Source organism: Rhinopithecus bieti, unplaced genomic scaffold (assembly GCF_001698545.2).
Source record: "Rhinopithecus bieti isolate Rb0 unplaced genomic scaffold, ASM169854v2 scaffold_11964, whole genome shotgun sequence".
Taxonomy (NCBI): domain Eukaryota; kingdom Metazoa; phylum Chordata; class Mammalia; order Primates; family Cercopithecidae; genus Rhinopithecus; species Rhinopithecus bieti.
This window is the reverse complement of record NW_016807677.1, coordinates 2,160,556-2,183,221: the sequence shown is the minus strand read 5'-3', so window position 1 is coordinate 2,183,221 and position 22,666 is coordinate 2,160,556. Positions and strand designations below refer to the sequence as shown.

General features: G+C 47.7%; 1 long non-coding RNA gene across 1 annotated transcript; it reads left to right on the top strand.

Annotated features, from left to right (window-relative positions):
• The first annotated feature begins 5,350 nt into the window (after positions 1–5,350).
• LOC108536366 (uncharacterized) lies at positions 5,351–13,913 on the top strand. The gene is made up of 3 exons (XR_001887496.1): positions 5,351–5,436; positions 12,620–12,712; positions 13,686–13,913. It is a non-coding gene; the product is annotated as an uncharacterized LOC108536366 (long non-coding RNA).
• Positions 13,914–22,666: the final 8,753 nt, after the last annotated feature.

Here is a 22,666-nt window from a genome sequence, read left to right as displayed (position 1 = left end):
ACCCCAGCTCCTTCACGCCTCTGAGATGCCCTGACTCCTGCCATACCCGGCCACCCTCCCTGTCCTCCTTCCCCCTGCCCCCTTTTCCTTTCCCCTGCAAGGCCCTGGCTCCCTTGCTTAGGCCAAGTCCTCTCTCCTCTGCTACCGACTTTCGTGGGCAGCACTCAGGCCCTGAGTAGTCAGCATTGTCAGGAGCAGACCCCTCACTTCCCTCTCAACCTTCTGGAAGCAACAAGGACAGAGAGCAAAGCTGGAGAAGGGCAAAGCACACAGAAAGTCCACACATAATCACATATGTGGGCTAGTGTGACTGTATGAAGCATCATGTACATACAGAAAATGGCATTCTCACATTAACCTTTTCAATTGAGCATTTACCATGTGACAGGTAAGTAACATTATTAGTCACATTTTATAAATGGAGAAATCGGGGTTCAGAGACCCTAAGTGATATGGCCAAGGTCACCCAGCTAGAATGAGATAGAAGACATGAACCTAGGCAGTCTGTCTCCAAACTGCCTAACCCCTCCATTAATATGCCTTCCAACAATGTCTGCCGTAGTGGGGGTGGAGGTGGGAGTGGGGAGGAGATGGTCAGGAGCCAAGGTGTGTTTCAACTTTCCCCTCCTGACTCCGTGTGGGAGGCTGCTGCCCGACACAGCACCAGAGCCCTTCTTCCTCTTCCCCCCAACAGGCTGGAACAAGGGGCAGAGTCCTTGCTGGGGAGGCCAAGTCACCTGGCACAGCCTCCCCCACCAGGGCCCTCACCCAGGGCGCTGGACCTCATCCTCCCTGTCCAGTTCCCTACCCTTCTATCCACACTCCCAAGGGCAAAGGGACCCCACTGGGTCAGGGAAGGGAAAGAACCAGCCTTGCTCCCGTTTCCCCACCTGCAAAGCGGCTCCATCGCCCCACCTGCTGAGTCGGTGCTGTTCAGAGTCCCCTGGCACTAGCAAGGTCACCCATGCCAGGGAAGGCAGCTAGTGGGAGAGCAGCAGCGAGTGTGGGCAAGGGGCAGGAAGGCAGATGCACAACCCAGGACCTGGATGGAGTTTGAGGCCATGCCCAGGGCTGAGGGGAGGTCAAGGAGGGAGCCCAGAACCCTGAGACCAGCCCTGGAACTGGGTCATTTGGGCCGATGGGTGGGTCTGGTGAGCACTGGATGTGGAATGTGGAAGCTGAGTAGGCATGTGAAACTGGAGAGGATGGATCTGACCCCTGCAGTCCCCTGAGAGCCAAGACGTTCCTGGGAACCACATCTTCTCTCCAAAGAAACCAGGATGGCTCTACCAGTCCTAACCCCTTTCCTTTCTTTCTCAGGAACGAATATGCCTGCAATCCAAAGGAGAAAACAAAGTAGGGAGGGAAGGAAGGAGCCTAGAGCCCACTGCCCACCCTCCCCAGCCCCCACTCTGTGTGTCTCTGGCCCTGGGATTTCCCTTCTCTCTGGGTCTCTGCAGGCTCTGGACAGGCAGGGATGTAGTCAGACCTGACAGAGCTGCCCTCTGATTGCTCCCTGCCATTTACTGCCTTTGGAAAAAAATTACTCCACTCTCTGGGTAACAGTTTCTGAATCTATAAAATGGGGATACCACCCACCTTGCAGTTTATTGCATCACAGCTGTTACTCGACAAACGTTATTCCCACTCCTTTCCCTTCCCTACCAGCCTCCCACAGCAGGAAAGCCCAGGAGTCTTGCAGGAGGACTGGGCAAAGAACCTCTCTTCATTCCTGGTCGGCAGGACAGAGGATTCTCCTCTAGGCACATCGGCGGCATTGGTGGAGATAGCTTGAGAAGTAATGGAATCTACTGGAAATCTTGCAGGAGCAGTGGAATGTTGACGCCATGTGTCGGCGCATTCTTGGGAACATGCTGGAACGTTCTTGGGGGAACACCAGGTGCTCCTGGGTACACAATGTGGGATCGCTAAAAGCCCACTGTGAGGTCTGGGAGCAACCTGGCACTACTGGGAGCTCACTGGGAATGACCGGAGTGTTCCTGGGCTTCTGTGGGAAGTAGTTATGAATGCCAGAAGCCTGACAGGGATTCCGAAGAAGAGATATTGGGGCAACACTGATGGTGCTGAGTTGCTAGAGACATATTAGAAAGTGACCAGGAGCTCTCCAGAGAGCAAAAGCACACACCTGGACTTTCCCAGGGCACTGTGAGAACTGCGGAGGACATAAAGGACACCACTAGGGGCTCTGGGTGGGACAAAATGCCTCCAACTCCATCACTCCCCAGTGCAGCCTGTCCTCCTGCCACCCCAAATCCCTTGCCAATCTCCACCCTTCTATTCTCCTCCCTCCTCCAGGCCTCTGCGCGTGCTGTTCCTTTATCTGCTTCCCAGCAGGGCTCCCGTTCCTTGAGACCATCTGCAGCTTTGCATCCCCAGCACCGGACGCATAGAAGTGAAGTCTTGATTGAATAAATGAACGGATGAAGATGGGAAAGGGTACGTGAAAAACTCCATGAGGTGTAGTATTTTCCCAGTTATAACAATGAGGAAACAGAGAGTGGCATAACTTGTCCAAGGTAAACACAGAATCAGTACCACACCCCATCACCCTTTGCTGCCTCAGCAGAGCCCCAGAAGAACCAAAACAAAAGAAAAACAGAATAAGAATCCAGGAGTGGGGAGGGACTCAGGGTAGCATAGGGCAGGAGTCAGGAGTGGGCAAAGAGAGGAGATGGAGAAGGCAGTTTGTTGAAGGTTGGCAGCTATGGCTAAACAGTTCACAGCGAAGGGAGAGCCTTCAGAGTCCAGGAAGCTTCAGTCAGAAGTCAGAGGGGTGGACTTGCAGTCCCAGTAGGAAAGAACTTTCCTCCTCCAGGAATCAGAAAGGGACTAGAGAAACCCAGGAACCAGAGTGAAGACATGAGGCTGGCAGAGAGGGGGTGGGAAGAAGGGCACTGGTGACCATGGTGACAAGGCTGTGTGCAGGCTATTAACCCTGGGATAACTGTGTGAGTCCTGAAACAGATATAAACCTTTCTCACCTCCAAACCCTCACCAGGAAAAAGAAATTAATTGTACACCACAGTCTCAGAAAGAGAAATTCAGGGACACACAGGCTGGGCCTTTGGCCTGTGAAAACCTCAGCTTCTGAGCCCCGTTAGGAAAACCTAGGCTCTTAGGGAGAAGATATAGGCTTGGATAACCCTATTCTCTCTGTTTCTCACCTCCAACCCTCTTTTCTGAGTCCTCTACATCTTTCAAAGGCCAGATCCCCACCTTCGCCTTATCCAGAAGTCCTCCCAACTGCCATAATTTCCAGCATCCACTGCTCCTCTGAATAGCAAAAGCTCTTCACCAGGCTCTCGACCTCCCAGCTTACTCTGCGGTCTTCTCTGGACAAGGAATACCTTCTCCCTAAGGTCCATGGTGACTGGGAGTAGAGCAGGGAGATGGATCTCCCATCATCAGCCACCTGTCCCTGAGCCTTGACCCAGTCCCATCCCCTCCTGCTCAGAGTTCAGGGCTCGTGGACTGGCAGGGGGAAGCTGTACTGTGGCTGGCCAGTATGTTTTGTCAAGAATATGTCAGCTTCTGCCCTATTTGGTCGGGAGGAGTCCAGGAGGGCTGCATGCCCTGGAAAGCACCTGGTGCTGCTGGGCCCGAGGAGCTCGGCCTCCTCTGTCCCCTGTCTTGCAGCAGCCGTGCCCACCCAAGCCAAAGTGGCTCCTAAGCATTCCCTGCTGCGAGGCACTTGGATGCGGGTTGAACATGGGTAAGGGCAAGTCACTTGGCTCAGGACACTGATTTAGTTTCCGTGTGCCCAGCAGAGTCAGGGAAACTTGGACCCAAGGCAACCGTGAGGCCCCAGGCAGCATCATGTACCTGTCCATCCTCCCTGGGACCTGGCAGCACCGGGGGCATGCCCCGTGTGTCCCTTTACTAAACCCCAAGGAATCTGCCCGGCTGAATCAGGATGTGCCCACAGCTCCCCACCTAGGGGCCTCCACACTGTCATCCCTGACCCACACCTGAGGACTTGCATGACAGAGGTAGCAGCGGGCAAAAGGCCAGTGGAAGGGGGCAGAGAAGCTTTGCACAGCACCTGCTCCTCTATGGTGGCCAGCCTTTCCCCAACCCCAACCCACCCCTCCTCCTGCGCAGCCAGCTCCAGCCCCAGCCACAGAGCAATGAGGAGGAACCAGAGAGAAACCGAGGATCCAGCACAGACTGCCCAGGCCCTGGCCACCAACTCCTCCACCCCTGGCAGCACGCAGCCCCATCATCAGGCGCTAATTAAATCCCTCTAATGAGGGAATAAGGATGCAGGAGCCAGCTCCGCCATGGCCTCCCCGGCCCACCGCTCTCGCCTCTCCATCGGACTTATCACTCGTCACAGGATGTTTACAATAATTTTTAATTTGTGCAATTATTAATCACTTTTCTATCTGCCTCATTTGCATAATAATTAGTCATCTCACTGTTTGGCATGCCTGTGAATGACAGTGTTTTAAATTGAATTAAGATTTTAATATTCTATTTTCCTGCTTTCCTCCCCCTCCACACGCTAATCAAAGTCAGATTTGGCAGTGAGAGAGAGGGTGGGGAGGAGGTTGGCAGGCTTTGGACTTGGCCTGCTCTGCACTCCCGAGAACCATGCTGGGAGGAGGGCGTGCCTGTAGAAGGTGACAGTAGTCCCTCTCACCCAAATCCTGGCTCTTGAGGGGTTAACCCAACCTTGGCTAATTGAGTAGAGGTAATGAGTGAGGAGTAGGCAGAGGCAACTGGGGAGGGAGGGAATCACACTGACTCGGTGGCACCAGAGACCAAGGAAAGCACTTCCATTTATCTTCCATTTATTTTTTTCCCAAATAGGCTGCTTTTTACAATGGGAAGTTGGAAAGCATATTACAGGTCAGTAACTGATCCCCGGTTACTAGTCTAGGTTAACTTTGATGGCTCAGAGTCCCTCAGGTAGAAACGCAGGCTGGCGCAGCCTAAAATCCATTTCTATTCTTCAGAGGTACTGAGAAAACAAATCTCTCTGCCATTCAGTTTGATTCCCCTTCCCCCTCTCCACACACCAACAAGCCCTCTGCCCAGGCTGGTCGCCTAACAGACATGTACCAGGGAGTGTGGGATTTCCACTGACAAGGGGCCATGAGCAAAGGCACACTGCCCTGTGTCAGGGGCACCTGTGGGTTTATGGATCTCTTTCTTGCCCTGCAGCCCTCTCCTGACCACCCCAGGAATTCAGCTCCAGCCTAGAAGAGGGCCTGCACCATCTAGTCTCCTGCTGCTGCTGCCTCGCGTGTTGCCATGGCAATCCCTGTGGCTGCCCGGGATACCCATTGCTGCTCCAGAATTCTCTGCTTAGGCAGGGCAGCTCTCCTACAGCACGTGTGAGACACCGCCCTTTGCCATGGTATGATCACCAGTATGGAGCCTGGAAAGCCTGACACTGGCCTCTCCTTTCCAGTGAGCAGGGAGAGAAGATGGGAGCGAGGGGCTGGTACTGGGCAAGCAACCACAGGTTGTCAGGCCACGACAGCTCGGGGGGCCAGACTCCAGCTCAGCAGGTCATGCTTCCCCTGGCCAGGGGAGTGAGGGACCTCATCCTGCTACAGCAACCCCTTCCTCCCGCAAGGATCAAAGTCTCCCAACTGCAAGAGGGGTCAAGGGATCCCACATGGGGAAGAGGAAATGAGGTCCTTCTGCCAGTTAGAACTGGGTGGGAAGAGGAAGGGCTAGAAGATTGCAGGAGCACTTCTCCTTCACAGGACTCCAAGGCTGGTCTGAATTCCCCCCTGAAAGTCAGGCAGAAAAACTGTCAGGCATTCCTTCGGTCCCCTCTGGCCAGGGCATCCTCTGGCCGACCCATGAGCCCTCTCGCCAATGTATCCAGGAAGGCCAATAATCCCCCCAGAAAGGCACCAGCCTCAGAGCTGGCAGTGCTAGGAAACTGCTTGTCCAGTCTTTGCCTGAAGGGGCAGGAATAAGAAGTGTCAGAATTCAGGAAAGGCACAGTCCAATCCAGGATGATGGGGAGTTTCTGAGAAGCTAGGCCCTGAGGCTTTGGGCTGTGTCCCTGACCCAAACTAGAGGAAGCAGGCAGCTTTCTTATCCCATTGTGCACCAGGCCCAGGTGAGTAAAGCTTCATTCTCTGGTACAATCACTACTCAGGGGACCTTAGCCCTGTACGACAACCAACTTCACCCACCACAGTCCCAGCATGGCAAAAGGAGCTTTTTAGATAGTAAGGCACATAACAAGTGCCGCAGCAGCCTCTGCTGGCCGCCTTAGCCTTCCACACCTGATGCAGGGATGAAGAGGCCAGGGGACCCTGGGAACTATGCTTACCATGAGTCCCCGCTGGCCTGGGACAATTCTGGTCTACACCTGTTGTCTCTGCATAATTACTAATAGCAAGCACACACACCCTTCACTCTCAGAAGTATCCCAGTTTGGACAATAAATTCAATGGTCTCTAATCGCAGCCAAGTGCAGGGTCCCAGCAAGCCAAGTGAGAAGGTGGAGAGACTGAGCATGGAGATGAAAAGCCTTCTCTCTGGCCTCAACCAGAGGTGGCTGCTCCCTTTCAGTCATCACCCAAGGAGGAAATTCAGAGTCCCCAGCCCTGGGCCAAGACAGATGCATCTTGGTAGTCACACCTGAGGGAAGAGGGAAAGCAGGTGTGGAGGCGGGGGTGGAACTAGGTGGAAGGAAGAGAAAGAAGGAAGAAAGAAGAGCAGGCGCAGCAGCAGGGTAAGAAGCATGAAGGGAGCAGAACGCTACAGCTCCATGTGTCCAGCAGGTGGCTACACTGAGCAGTCTGCATCAGTCCATCCCCACTGCAGCTGGGCAGCCCCTTCCAGCTTGCTTTGTAAGGCTCAGCGTGTGGCTTCCTGTCCTGAAAAGCCCACCTAAGTCACAAAGCCCCTCTTTCCCCTTTACCCTACTTTTCATCCGATTTTCTCCAAATGACTCCCTAGCCTGAACTGCAAAATCAGTAAGACATTTCACAAACCCCCATGCCCTCACCCCGCACAACCCCGAGAGACGAGGAAGAGAAGCCAGAGCAGTGGGCTCCAGGGTAGTGGGATTCCTGGATCCCTTCCTCCTAGGCTGGTGCCCGGTTGATCCAAGGCTCCTCAGAAACCCCATTTTCTCTGCCTACCTGGGTTGGGAGTCCCTGAGTACAGAGGTATAGGGACCACTGTGATTTTTTGGGGTGTGGAAGTGAGGTCATATCAGGGAATTTCTATATGTCTGTCATTCAGAGAAGTTGATGCAAATTCGCTGCAAAGTAATAAACAAATGTACACTATTTACATCAGAAGTCAGCAGTTGTGGCATTTGGGGGACCAGGACAGCAGCAACAGTCCACACTCCACGTGGCCTCATGAGGTAGTGAGAAGAGTGAGCCCCAGGCTGGTGCAGATGGGTTTTTCTGCACTGCTGCCCACCCCTGATTCCCCAGTCCTGAGTCACTCCAGGCGAAGCAGTGGCCAGATGCGTGGGAGACAGGGGAAGTCACATCCTGCACTCAGGGAGCTTGCAGTCTGGTTGATGGCCTTTAGGCCTCAGTCCCATGCCTCCTCCCACCATGGTCCCCCAGCCTAATGCCAAGATTCTCCCCAGGCTGGGGCCAAACTGGGATTTTATCCCCCCTTTCCCCATGAAGGAGGGGATTATTGTGAAAAGGAAAAATAAGGATCACAGAATCCTTGGGAAGATTTCAAAGATGCCATACCTATATTTGCATATCACTAATAAAACAGCTGCTGAGTTCTGGAAGTTTACACTTGCTCAGTTCTTACCTGCAATGAAACCTCAACCTAGCATTCAGTTTAATTCAACAAATTAAATGTATTGAGTGTCTTGTACAGGCCAGGCTTTGTGACGGATGCTGAAGACTGTGGTCTCTGCCTTGAATAAGCCCTAAGTCTGGCAGGGGGAGAAAAACACATCAAAACACTGTAATTTGAAGAGACTCACATTAGAGTCAGATAGGTACAAGTACTATAGGAGCAAGCCTGAAGAGGAAGCATTTGATCCTGCCACTCTGCCGATAGCAAGGGGGCCAGGGAGAACTCCACAAAGGAAGTGACATTTGAGCTGGGCCCTTAAGGGTGAGTAAGAATTTGCTAGGGAGAGGAAGACCAGGGCAGAAGCAGGAGCTTGGAAAAAAGCACAGAGGCCTCAAAGAGTGGTGCAAAATCCAAAGGCTGTAGGGAAGAGGTCGATGAACCAAGGGCCTTGAGGCAGAGGATACTGGACACATCCTGTAGAGAGGGCTTCATCCTGAATCTGCTCCCCACACTACGAAGCCGTAGACGTTCCTGTTCTCAGGATCCCTGTCAATACTGGGATCATCATGCTTCCTCACCCTGTTTCCATGAAAGCAGCAGGCTCCTACGGCTGGGCCTGGGTTGGCTGGCAGAGCCCCTCCAGGAATATCTGACAGGAGGGTTCATGTGCTAATTAAGCATGCATCTGATATTGCAGACATGACAATCAATTAGCATAGCTGATGAGACACCTCCACGAATGAGCTGTGTAGGGGCTCCTGCATGCCCTGAACCCACTCTGGCCTACTCTCACTCAGAGCAGCCGCCCCAGACTCACTCATTCATTTGAAGAAAGAGCAGAGGCTTTGGTAAGGCTGTGGTCTTTAACCTCAGTTTCCTCACCTACAAAAGGGAAATATTAGCGTTAACCTTGCTGGGTCATTGTGAGATTAATATATGGAGAGTACCTGTTTTTAGTGCCTAAGTTAGTACTTAATAAATGATAGCTATTAGTTCTGGGGTGTAATGCCTTGGGTTAGGAGCTAGGGATTTGAAAATGAATAAAAAACAGTTTTTGGCCATAGGAACTCCCAACGCACAAAATAGTACGATAAATGCTGTCCTCAAAGTGCCATGAAAACTCAGAAAATGGCTGAATTAGTAAGCAGATCCTGCTCTGGGAGCAGTAGCAACAGTTCGAATTCTGAGTTCCTAAGTATAACTGGGCAGACAGGGCCCTCCTGGCCCCTGCCACACAAAGCCTGAGGGGCTCCTAGCACCTCAGATGAGTACTTGAATAGTAGTTTTGTCTTTGCCAACAACTTTTTTTTTTTTTTTTTTGAGACAGAGTCTCACTCCGCCACCCTGGCTGCAGTGGCTCAATCACAGCTCACTGCAACCTCAACCTCCCAGACTCAAGTGATCCTTCCACCTCAAGCCTGTCACGTAGCTGGGACGACAGGTGGGTGCCACCACGCCCAGCTAATTTTTAACTTACTGTAGAGACAAGGTCTCAGTATGTTGCCCAGGCTGGTCTCAAACTCCTGGGCTCAAGCAATCTACCCACCTCAGCCTCCCAAAGCACCAGGATTACAGGCATGAGCCACTGCCCCCAGCCCACATTTTCTCTTTAACTCATATCAAAAGACTTCTCAAATTGACTCAGAAGCTAAGTCCTCTCCAGCATGAGGCCATGTTGGCCGGGCTCATCTGAGCCTCAGGAGTGTAACTGGGCCCAAGTAACTCCCATTCCGGCCTCCTCCTCTCCTGCACCAAGACAAACCAGGACAAGGCTTAGCATCCTACCACTTTCATGCTGAGAAAGCACAGAAGAACAAGAAAGTAGGATTTCTAGAGGTTAACGGTAACTATACTGAGTCCAAAACACCAACTGCACAAAAAAAGACATGGGTGCAACATGGCTCCATCTCCTTTCTCACGATAAGTGTAAAGGAGACACAGGAGCTTCTGACAATAGTTAGTGCAGTGGGAATCCATGGTGTGATGCAGTCACATGAAAGCTAATCTAGGCCAGGCATGGTGGCTCACACCTGTAATCCCAGCACTCTGGGAGGCCGAGGCAGGCAGGTGGATCACCTGAGGTCAGGAGTTTGAGACCAGCCTGGCCAACATGGTGAAACCCCATCTCTACTAAAAAATACAAAAATTAGCCAGGCGTGGTGGTGGGTGCCTGTAATCCCAGCTACTCGGGAGGCTGAGCCAAGAGAATGGCTTGAACCTGGGAGGCAGAGGTTGCAGTGAGCTGAGATTATGCCATTGCACTCCAGCCTGGGCAAAAAGAATGAGACTCCATCTCAAAAAAAAAAAAAAAGCGAATCCAATCTTAAATACACTGATTAAAATAGGATATCTAGGCTTTTTTCAGACATCTCTCTCTCTTTTGCAAGGAGCTGCTCTCCTCTCTGCTTTCTTCTATTAAACTTTTCACTCAACCCACTAAAAAAATTAATAAAATAAAATAGAATATCTAGCTGAGTGTGGTGGCTCAAGCCTGTAATCCCAACATTTTGGGAGTCTGAGGCAAGAGGATCACTTGAGCCCAGGAGTTGGAGACCAGCCTGGGCAACATACGGATACCCCATCTCTACAAAATATTTAAAATTTAGCCAGGCATGGTGGTGCACACCTACAGTCTCAGCTACTCAGGAGGCTGAAGCAAGAAGGATCCTTTGAGCCCAGGAGTTTGAGGTTACACTATACATATATATACACCACACATACACACATATGCATAATGTCTACACTGAGGGAAGTGATACCGACTATACTCTGATCAGCACACTTTGAACATTATGGCCCAGCTCACCCCAACTGGAATGAGTTCAGAGAAGTCAGTGTCAGACTCAAAATCATGCATTAAAAAGGATGGTTGAAGAAACTAGGGGAAAAAAAAAAGTCAAATGGGCCCAACAGCTTTCTTCTAATGGCAACATTATGGCTCTCCTAGGGTCCTGCATCCTTTTCTCCTCCTGCCTCTCCCGCTGGTGTCAGCCTCTGGCACAGGTTGTCACGCTTGGTTCTGCTGTTGAACTAAGGGTAGAGGAGAGGGACAAGGCCCTCTAGGAGAGGTATCCATGAACACCATTAAACCTTCTGTGTGTGCTCATATGTCTATCACAGCACCGTTCACAATAGCAAAAATAGAGAAACAACCTCAATCTAAGTGGCCATCAATGGATGATTGGATAAAGAAACTGTAGTATATATACACAATAGAACACTATTCGGTCATTAAAAAAAGAATGAAATCATGGTCTTTTGCAGCAACATGGATGGAACTGGAAGCCATTATCTTAAGTGAAACAAAATCAGACACAGAAAGACATATATTGCATGTCCTTTCTTGTAAGTGGGGGCTAAATAATGTGTACACACTGGGCACAGTGGCTCACGCCTGTAATCCCAGCACTTTGGGAGGCTGAGGCGGGTGGATCACCTGAGGTCAAGAGTTCAAGACCAGATTGGCCAACAAGGCAAAACTCTCTGTACTAAAAGTACAAAAAAGAAAAAAAAATTACGTAGGCATGGTGGTGTTTGCCTGTAATCCCAGCTACTCGGGAGGCTGAGTCAAGAGAACTGTTTGAACCCAGGAGGCAGAGGGCGCAGTGAGCCGAGAGTGCACCATTGCACTCCAGCCTGGGTGACTAAGTGGGACTCTTGTCTCAAAAAATAATAATAATGTAGGCCGGGCGTGGTGGCTCACGCCTGTAATCCCAGCACTTTGGGAGGCTGAGACAGGCAGATCACAAGGTCAGGAGAAAGAGACCATCCTGGTTAACACAGTGAAATTCCGTCTGTACTAAAAATACAAAAACTTAGCTAGGCATGGTGGCGGGCGCCTGTAGTCCCAGCTACTTGGCTACTTGGAAGGCTGAGGCAGGAGAATGGTGTGAACCCGGGAGGTGGAGCTTGCAGTAAACCGAGATCGTGCCACTGCACTCCAGCCTAGGTGACAGAGTGAGACTCCATCTCAATAATAATAATAATAATAATAATAATAATGTGTACACATGGACATAAGAGCGTGGAACGATAGACAATGGAGACTTGGAAGGGTGAGAGGGAGGGAGGGGGGTGAACGATGAGAAATTACTTAATTAGCGTTATGTACATTATTCAGGTGATGGATACCCTAAAAGCCCTGAATTCACCAGTATACAAGCTGTGCATGGAACAAAATTGCACCTGTATTCCATACATTTATACAAATAAGAATACAATAATTTCAAAAATAAAACTGTGTGTATGAAGATAAATTTCCTACTATCTTATTATTTAAAAGATTGTCTGCTTCCCTTCCTGTATAAGTTTTAATGCAAGGCTCTCCTCCTATTAGCTTAATGCTGTGGCCCCAGGAAGGGAAACAGGTAGAGCACAGGGAGAAAAATTTATCCCAACGCATCTAAAATTGTGTCAGATAGAAAAGAGTTCATCTTTTTTTTTTTATAAGCCCCAAGTTGGATAATTCAGACAAATGGTGAAGCCATGGGAAAAGACAACTGGAAAAAAGCTAGAGTTGCTCAGGAATGGAATCCATATGTCCCAGGAGGGGAGACAGAGGAGAAAGTGTTCAAATGTGAGTGGAACGGCACGTCACAGAAATGTGTTTTGCCAGGGGATCCTGGCACTGGGGTGAGTGTGAGGATTAGCTCTTGTCGAAGGCTCTTTCCAACTTTGATTCTAGGATTAATCGAATAAATACTGCATTTCCATGGTACTAGAGGGGAATAGCAGTTGAGCTAGTGAACTGATGGAAATACTTTCACACTAATTGGTATGGGGAAGGTGGAATAACTAGAAGCCCTTTAAGGTATCTTCCAACTCTGAGATTCTTATTTTGTGATTCCAGGTTCTGAAAGGGAGCCACTGTAGAGCTACTGGCAGATCTACACAACTCAAGATGCAGCTCACCCCTCTGTCTCAGGTTTCAGGACAACACCTGGTGTGTGCACGTGGGTGGGGGGTGGGTGTGGGAAGCAGAGATGAGGGCAGGAAAAGACAGACATCTGAAGGGCCAGAGATTGGGCGCCTGCACGCACGCACACACACACACACATGCACGCACAGTGGAGATATAGAGTTGGATCCTTCCCTTAACTGCTGGCCACAGTCATCCATTGTTGGGGACACAGCTGCCTCTACCTCCTCTCCCAAAGCCAGTGCAGGCTCGAGGCAACCTAAGACACCAAACCTCTGAACCAAAGTCCATTTGCCAAAGCATAGGTGCCCACTCAAAAGCCCACACAGAAGACGGGGCTGAGTACAGAAGCTACTCCCAGCATGACCAGGAGGCATCACTTCAAGTGGCACCTTCAGCCATCTCTGTGTGCTCTGAGGCTGCAGATAAGAGTCCTCTACTCACCCACTACCTGGCATCCCCCTCTCACTCCCCTCCCTGTCCCAGAGCTCCTGCTCTCTGCTCCCCTCCCCCTAATGCAGGGTGGATAGGCAGAGAACACAGGATGCTTCCTGCCCTTGGCCCTGCTCAGACCTCAGTGGTTCAAACACAGCCCTCCCCAAAGAGTTCTCACTACCTGCTCCCCATTATGACCACAGCCTCTCTGCATCACCCACAGGTAACATGGCCCTTGGCAGCCTGCTTTCTCCATCCCACAGGACTCCCACACACCTCACCCCACTCTGCCTCCTCTACTTTATACTGGCCAAAAATGGGACTTTCTTAACAGCCAAAAAAAGCTGCCCATCCTCTCCCAGTATCCCACCCTTGAACTTTGAAGGCTGAGTCAAGAGTTTTACTTCTGTCAAAACACAGCCAGTGCAGAGAGCCAAACTTCTTCCCTCCCACTGAGGAACTGGAGGGGCTTGCACAAGGTCTCATGGATATAGCCTTGCAGCTTTGGAAGCAGAGAGAGAACAAAATCCCTGACTCAATTATCTTCCTTTTTTGTTCCTAGAGACTCTTCTTTTTCCTGCCCCTGAGGACACACAGACACCGTGGCAACCGCACTAAGCCCAGGGGTGATGTGTTTTCCTACATGGAGTTTCACCCACCCATGCAGGAGTCCACCATTGACCATCTTCATTGTAAGCCACCCTGCCCCCAACCAGCACTATGCTCAAAGCCAAAAGAAACAACCAAACATGAAATTCTGGTGAAAACCACTTTTGAAATTCCACATGCCCTTGAATGTTAAATGCAGAGAAGTCCCCACCCCTCCCCACCCCCACCACTAGTTCTTATGTACCTAGTTTCAAATAAATTCAAACTAGGTCCTGTCTGGACACCACCACCAGCACCCACCTCTCCCCTGACAGGGGGCAATGGGATACCATGAGAAGGCTACAATGAGATAGGCAAGAATCACTGGAACAAGTCAATCACTTCTCCCCCGCTTCTAGACACCCCCTCTCCAGGGGACAGAAGATCCCCACCTGTTTGACTACTCTTCTTCAAATAGTACATCCCTCAGTCCCACCCAGCAAGAGACACTGGCTCTCCAAACCCGGCCAGAGAACAGTAACCCTGGTGTTCAGGTAAGGCCAGGAATGAGACGAGAGAGGGGTCAACAGAGACTGGGACATATGCCACTGAGGCAGCAGACATGCTCTTTAAGTATCTATTTTAAGAGAAGATACTATTTATTAAGCACCTACTACATGCCAGATACTATGCTAGATAACTTTATTTCAGATCCTCTCAAGAACCAGAAAGGGATATATTATCCTGATTTTACAAATAAGGAAATTGTGTGGCCAGGTGTGGTGGCTCACACCTGTAATCCCAGCACTTTGGGAGGCCAAGGCAGGTGGATCACCTGAGGTCAGGAGCTCGAGACCAGCCTGGCCAACATAGTGAAACCCCGTCTCTACTAAAAACACAAAAATTAGCCGGGCATGGTGGCAGGAGCCTGTAATCCCAGCTACTCGGGAGGCTGAGGCAGGAGAATCGCTTGACCCAGGAGGCGGAGGTTGCAATGAGCCGAGATTGTGCCACTGCATTCCAGTCTGAGGGACAAAAGCGAGACTTCGTATCAAAAAAAAAACCAAAAAACAAAAAACCAAAAAAAAACAAATAAGGCAACTGTGGCTCAGAGAAGTTAAGTAACTTGATAGTTCCTTTTTGATGACCTCTCACTCTAGGAGACTGATACCACTGACTTCCCCTACTAAGCCCCATTAATGAAGGGCAGGTCAGAAGGACTCCTCCATCCCCACTTGACCCCCAACAAACTGAACTTCCCACTAGGGGAAGCAGCAGAAGCTAGTTGCTTTTCAGCAGTTGGAAGCCCAGGAGGAAATAGCCCTAGGAGATGTTAAATACCACCTGAAGCCCCTTCGCATGGCTCCATCCTGCAGCATTAATTTTTCCTCATGCAGCAAACATATCCAGCATGTGCAGAAGGAAACTGCCCCTGGCTGGCAGCCCACTACTTACCTGCATGAAGACCTGAGCTGGCCAAAGCAGGAGACAGCCATCCTGGGTGGGAACAGTACTGTCAAGTTTGATGGGGACACAGTGACCAGGGTAAAGTGCCCAAGCTCTCTGTCAACAAGTAATCAGCATGAAGGTCCTAACTATTACTTCAGGGTATATGGGGGAGAACAAAGAAAAGTTTACCCTGCTGGGATATCCCAATCCCGCTTTTCTTGGGAAACCCAGAAATATGGCTTTCCCTAACCTGCAACCATTCACAGACTGATCTCTCCCTGACAACAGAGGTAATGTAAGTACACACTAGACGTATATGTTTGACACACAGTAAGTACTTAATGAAAGAGAGCAATTAAAATGATAATTTTTTTTCCCCAGACAGGCATTCCTCTCTTCCCAGAGGTCTTGTCTACCTCCTCCCAAGCCTCTGGTAAAAAGAGTCAAGGGACCGGGCATGGTAGCTCACGTCTGTATCCCAACACTTTGGGAGGTGAGGTAGGCGGATCACCTGAGATCAGGAGTTCGAGACCAGCCTGGCCAACATGGTGAAACCTGGTCTCTACTAAAAATACAAAAATTAGCTGGCTGTAGTGGCGCACACCTGTAATTCCAGCTACTCAGGAGGCTGAGGCAGGAGAATTGTTTGAACCCAGGAGGCAGAGGTTGCAGTGAGCTGACATCATGCCACTGTACTCCAGCCTGGGTGACAGAATGAAACTCTGTCCAAATTAAAAAAAAAAACAAAACACACACACACACACAAAAGAGTCAAGGGCGAGTGCCCCTCTATCACACTTGGGATCTTCAAAGCCAACTTCCAAACTGAAACTACCAGCAACCAATTCTTCCAGGATTGGGGAACTCAGCCTCAAGTATGCTATGGACCTCCTTGCAGAGGCTATGAGAAGCCCTTATGAACTGCTCTGGGCAGGAAACAGTCCCTTGGACTGCTCCCTCACCTCTTACCTTGCTACTGGGGTAAAGATAGGTGGGGGTGACAACTGCAGGGAGAGGAATCTGTTGTTTAAATTCTGACTCTTTCCCAACTCAGAGCGATTTTGAGCATGTTAACCTCTCTGCACAAATGCTTCCTCTCCTATTAAAAGGAAAATAAAGAAAACAGGCCCTGTTTACTAAGCACTAGAGATTGCATTTTTACGTGTGATAGGATAAAGTTACACACCTTGTAATTCCTTAGCTGACAGAGGGCGCTGGATGTGATATGCAGAGAGGCAAAGACTGACTTCTTTTTCAGCTGACTGCTCTCTGTCCCCTCCCAAGGGGGTGGGCTCACAGGTACCACCTGAGTATCAACCTACCACCAAGATCGCCCACATGCCCTTGTTTTCTGAAAGGGTGAAGCTGTGAAAGGCCAAGATCAACACCATCAAGTCTGAATCATCCAGGTTCAAAGGAGAGACTGAGTCATTCCAGTCTACTACTACTATTATATTCTATCTGAGCCAGAGTGTCTGCTCAGTGGTTCTTCTTTTTTGTTTTTACATTTTTTTGATTTTATTTCTTTCACTGAGATGGGGTCTCATTGTCCAGGCTGGTCCTGAACTGCTGCGCTTAAGTGATCCTCCCACCTTGACCTCTTGAGTAGCTGGAATTACAGGAATGCACTACCATTCCCGATCTGTTTTAATGTTTTTGAATTCAGATATAATTATCACACCATAAAGTTCACCCTTTTAAAGTGTACAATCCAGAGGTTTTTCACATTGCTCATGGCTTCTTAAGTCTAAACTTGAAAGTGGAGGAGGCGGCTGGGCGCGGTGGCTCAAGCCTGTAATCTCAGCACTTTGGGAGGCCGAGATGGGCGGATCACGAGGTCAGGAGATCGAGACCATCCTGGCTAACACGGTGAAACCCTGTCTCTACTAAAAAATACAAAAAAACTAGCAAGGCGAGGTGACGGGTGCCTGTAGTCCCAGCTATTCGGGAGGCTGAGGCAGGAGAATGGTGTAAGCCCAGGAGGCGGAGCTTGCAGTGAGCTGAGATCCGGCCACTGCACTCCAGCCTGGGCGACAGAGCGAGACTCCGTCTCAAAAAAAAAAAAAAAAAAAAAAAAAAAAAAGGGGGGGGGCGTAAGAAAGGAGAGCAAAGGGGTCTGATTTGATTAAAAGGAAAAAAAAAATCTTCCACATAGAGAAAGGTTTCCAAAGCCCAAGTAAGGGAGATTCTGATCAAAACCTAAATACTGGGTCTCTCTCTTGAAAATCTTTTCCGTATTGGAAACAGGATTATGTTCTAGATCTAAGGCCTATTATTATGAAGTGTGTATAGACACAGGGCCCTGCTTTCACTAGTCTAGAAAAGGCATATCACACTGCCCTCTAGTAGACAGCCTAGGAAATGACAGTCAGTTAGGGGCTGGACAGGTTTGGGATCTCTCCCCTACAAGATGTGCTGTGTTCTCACACTTAAAGGCAGAGAAATTGGAGGGAGTGGAGTTTTTAAATGTTCACTAATGCCTTCTAAATAAACACAGAGCTCACCTGAAACAGAATCTAACTGCTTTCCCTACACCTCAATCTCTGCTTAAAAATAAATAATACATTCCTGCACATGCCTGTAATCCCAGCTACTCAGAAGACTGAGGCAGAATTGCATGAACCTGGGAGGCGGAGGTTGCACTGAGCCAAGATCGTGCCACTGCACTCCAGCCTGAGCGACAGGGCGAGACTCCATCTCAAAAAAAATAAATAAAAATAAATAAATAAATAATACATTCCTTTGTTAAGGGAAAAAAAGTGATTTAAGATTTCTAAAGCCTCTGAGCCTCTTAGAGTGAGGTGTTCCTAAGAAACAGTGTGGGGGTTCCACAAAAATGAAGTTAAAACCCAAACCCATATGGAAACAAAACCTAGCTGTGCAGAAGGGGTGTGACAACGAGCTAGGAGTTGAATGCCTCCTCTGCCACCTTGGGAAGGTAAGACAGTAGGATCACGGTCCACAAGTTTGAGGCTGCAATGAGCATGCCACAGCACTCCAGCCTGGGCAACACAGCAAGACCTGTGCTATAAAAATAAAGTACTTCCATCTCATAAATGCTGACTCTCAACACAATTCCAGTTTACCCTTTATCTCCCTACCTAAGCCCTTCTCTGACAATCACTGGCCAGAGTTACGGAAGAGACATCCCTAACTTGGTAGTAACCCCAACTGATAGTCCCTTCGGAATTTTCAGGTCTCAAAACCATTTAAAAATCCATGTATGTCTCAAATGGCTGGGGGATGGACAGGTTTTCTTTAGGAGTCTCAGAAGTATATAATGTGGCAAACATAAAATGTTATGTGTCCAACAACATCCATCTATCTCTTCTTCCTGATGCATATTATATTCCTGGGGCTCCTTTGCATTAAGAGGGAGCCTTGTAACTAGGTTCTTACCAACAGAATATGAGTAGAAGTGTGTGCTGCTTCTAGAGCTGGCCCATACATCTGCCAAGCAATCCTTCAAGTTCTGCTCAACTCACTAAAATGGTAATGCCCAACGCAACCTTGGAAGCCATAGTGAAGTTGGCATCAGCCTGATCCCTAAACATCTTCATGGAGTATCCCACTCCTACTTTCTCAACCTAAAACAACCTGGATGTTACATGAGTGAGCAGGGGGGAAAAACATGACTATCTGGAGTCTGCTTTAGCAGTTTAGTCTACCCTAACTAATATGGGTACTAAATGTCAATTCCATGAAAGCAGACCTTGCTTCTGGAGCTGCACTCAGGGCTTCAGGTACAAAGAACTGAGTTATCACAGGCCTGAGTTCATGACACACGATCACTTTCATCCATGCAAGGCCCTCTTTGCTTCCCTTTCCCCACTTCATTCTCCATTCTAATCTCATTCTGTTCCCTCCCACAAACCTATTCTACTGATTAAGGTGTATATCCTCCTTATAAAATAATATCACTTCATGTGTTTAATTTATATAGCTGATTTTTGCTTTAAATTTCATTGTTCCTCATTTTTTTTCACTTGAAGTCTATCATTTCACTAAATTCCTAACAGCTTGCATTTGACTTAAAAAAAAATACTCCATTATATGTATATACCACATTTTACTTGTCAATTTCCTTAGTGATGGACATCTAAGTTTTTTCCAAATTCTTGCCACCCAAACTATACATAGAAAAACATCCTTGTATCTACTCCTCAAGGATTTCTGCAAATTTATCTGAAGGATATAGCCAGGAGTGGAACTACTTTGAAGTATGTACATATTTAAAGTATTAGTTATCTGTTGCTGTGTAACAATTGTTATGCTTATAACTGTACCTGCTGTTGCTTACCCACCCTAAATGCAAATTTCCTTCCCTAAATGCTTGAGCAGCTTAAAACAATAACAACTCACAGAATGAGGAAAGTATTTGCATATCTAGTAAAGGACTTATAACCAAGATATATATATAAAGAATCCTTTACATAAGAGAGTGCCTGTGTATGTGTATATATAACCAATAACCCAAATGAAAAACGGGCAAAGGGTTTGAATAAAGATTTCTCCAAAAGATATATAAAGATGCTCAACATCACCAGCCACCAGGAAAATGCAAATCAAAACCATAATGAGATATACCACCTCCCACCCACTAGGATGGCTATAATCAAAAAGACAAATAATAAGTGTTGGCAGGCATGTGGAGAAATTGGAACGCCCATACATTTCTTTGGAATAAGTTTGGCAGTGCCTCAAAAAGTTAAACATGGAGTTACATATGACCCAGCAATTTCACTCCTAGGAATATAAAAAGGAAAACATACACCCATATAAAAACTTATACATGAATTTTCACAGCAGCATTATTCATAATACCCAAAAAGTGGAAACAACTTGAATGTCCATCAAATGACACATAAATAAAATGTGGTATATCCGTACAAGGGAATATTATTCAGCCTTAAAAAGGAATGAAGTGCTGATATATATTACAACATGGATGAACCTTGAAAACATTATGCTAAGCACAAAAAGCCAGACACAAAAGGCCAAATATTACATGAGAGTCCCATTCATATCTTACTATGAAAGTCCTGAACGGACAAACTATACAGGCAGAAAGTAGATTAGTGTTTGCCTAAGGCTGGAAAAGTTAGGGGAAAGTGGGGAGTGACTGCCAATGGGTACAAGGTTTCTTGTACTCACAAGATGATAAAAATGTTTTAAAATTGTGGTGATAGTTGCACAACTCTGTGATATATTACAAGCCACTGACTGAATCATACACCTTAAGTGGGTGAATTGTGTAGTATGTAAGTTGTATTTCAATAAAGCTGTTTTTAAAAAATACTAAACATGGCCGGGCGCAGTGGCTCATGCCTATAATCCCAGCACTCTGGGAGGCTGAGGTGGACGGATCACAAGGTCAGGAGTTCAAGACCAGCCTGGCCAACATAGTGAAACCCCACCTCTACTAAAAACACAAAAATTAGCCGGGCATAGTAGTGCACATCCGTAGTCCCAGCTACTCAGGAGGCTAAGGCAGAATTACTTGAACCCAGGAGGCAGAGGCTGTGGTGAGCCAAGATCATGCCACTGCACTCCAGCCTGGGCAACAGAGTGAGCTCCATCTCAAATAAATAAATAAATAAATAAATAAATACTAAACATTTATTATCTCAGAGTTTCTTTGGCTCAAGAATCTGGAGCTGGGTGTTCTGGGTCAGGATCTCTCACGAGGTCCATCAGGGCTGTAAGCCTGAGGGCGGGCTTGAGTAGAGCTGGCGGATGCACTCCCAAGGTGATTCACTCCTACAGTCAGCAATTTGGTGCTGGCTATTGGTGAGGCCTCAGTGCCTCTCTACCTGGGCCTCTCCAGAGGGCTGCTTGAGTGTCCTCATGATATGGAAGCTGGCATCCTCCAGAGCAAGGATCCAAGATAGCACAAGGCAGATGTTTTAATACCTTTTATGACCTACCTTCCTAAGTCACACATTTCTAGTACATCCTATTGGTTACACAGGTCAACCTTGTTTATTGTGGGAGGGGACTATACGAGGGCTTATATACCAGAGGGCAGAGATCATTAGGGGCCATCTTGGAAGCTGGCTACCCCACTTGATGATAATGATGACGGTGATAATAATAACAGCTCATAATTTTCTGACACTACTGTATGCCAGGCATTGTTCGAAGCTTACAATAAACCTGAGGTAGGTACTATTATGTCTATTTCACAGATGAAAAAAACTAAGGCATAGAGAAGTTAACTGGCTTACCAAAGGCTACACAGCTAGCAAATGACATAGCTGGGATTCAAATTCAAGCAGTACAGCTCCAGAGCCACACTATTAAAAACTGCAATATTGCTCCCTAGATATTAATTTCAGTAAGTTTCATTCATTTGTTCTCCAAAATGAATACACCAGCTGAAATATTCCATGTAGACGGGCACAGTGGTTCATGCCTGTCATCCCAGCACTTTGGGAGGCCAAGGCGGGCGGATCATCTGAGGTCAGGAGTACAAAACCAGCCTGGCCAACATGGTGAAACCCCATCTCTACTAAAAAAACAAAAATTGTATAGCACATGCCTACAGTCCCGGCTACTCAGGAGACTGAGGTGGGAGGATTGCTTGAATCCAGTAAGTGGAGGCACCACTGCACTCCAGCCTGGGCGACAGAGTGAGATTCTGTCTTTAAAAAAAAAAAAAGACAGAAAAAAGGAAAGAAAAGAAGAAGAGAAAAGAGAAGAGAAAATATTCCATGAGTTCTGATTCCCCATCAGATCAGTCTCTTGCTTATTTTTGCCAAACTAAGATGTAAGGTAGAAACTCAGTGTTTTAATTAGCATATCTCTAATTACTAGTGAGGTAATATACTTATGAGCCACTCTGGTTTTTCTCTTTAGATTTTACCTATTCTTATTTTGCATATTTTATTTCATTTGTCTTTTCTTCATGATTTGCAGAAGCTCTTTCTATATTCTATCCTTTGTATATGCAATCCTTGTCAGTTTTAGACACTGAAAATATTTTCTCCTAATCCATATCCATTTTTAGCTTTGACTATGGGATGCTTTGCCAAATAGAAACCTTTAATTACAAAGTAATCAAAGCTACCAAATCTTATGCATTGTGCTTTGGGGTCTTATTTAAGAAATTTATCTTTACCCCAAGGCACAAAAACATCTGCCATTTGTTCCTACTAGCTGTGTATCATGGTATCTTTCATTTAGGTCTTTAATCACTTTGGGATTTTTGTTTTATATGGTATGAGGGTTCAACTTTATTTTTGTCCATATAATAAGTCAATTTTCTGAGCACTATTATCCATCTCTTCCTTACTAACTTGTGACGCTACCTTTATCATACACCATGGCTCCAAATATCTGTGTGTCTATTCCTGAGCCTAGTTTAGTACTAATTCCTGTTTTCTCAAAGGAAGGATCTATCACTAAGAAAAGTTTTTACTCACACTGCTTTCTAGATTGTGAAAAATTCAACCACCACCCCCCAAATCCCCACGGGTTCAATATTAGCCTGTATTCTTCCCAAAA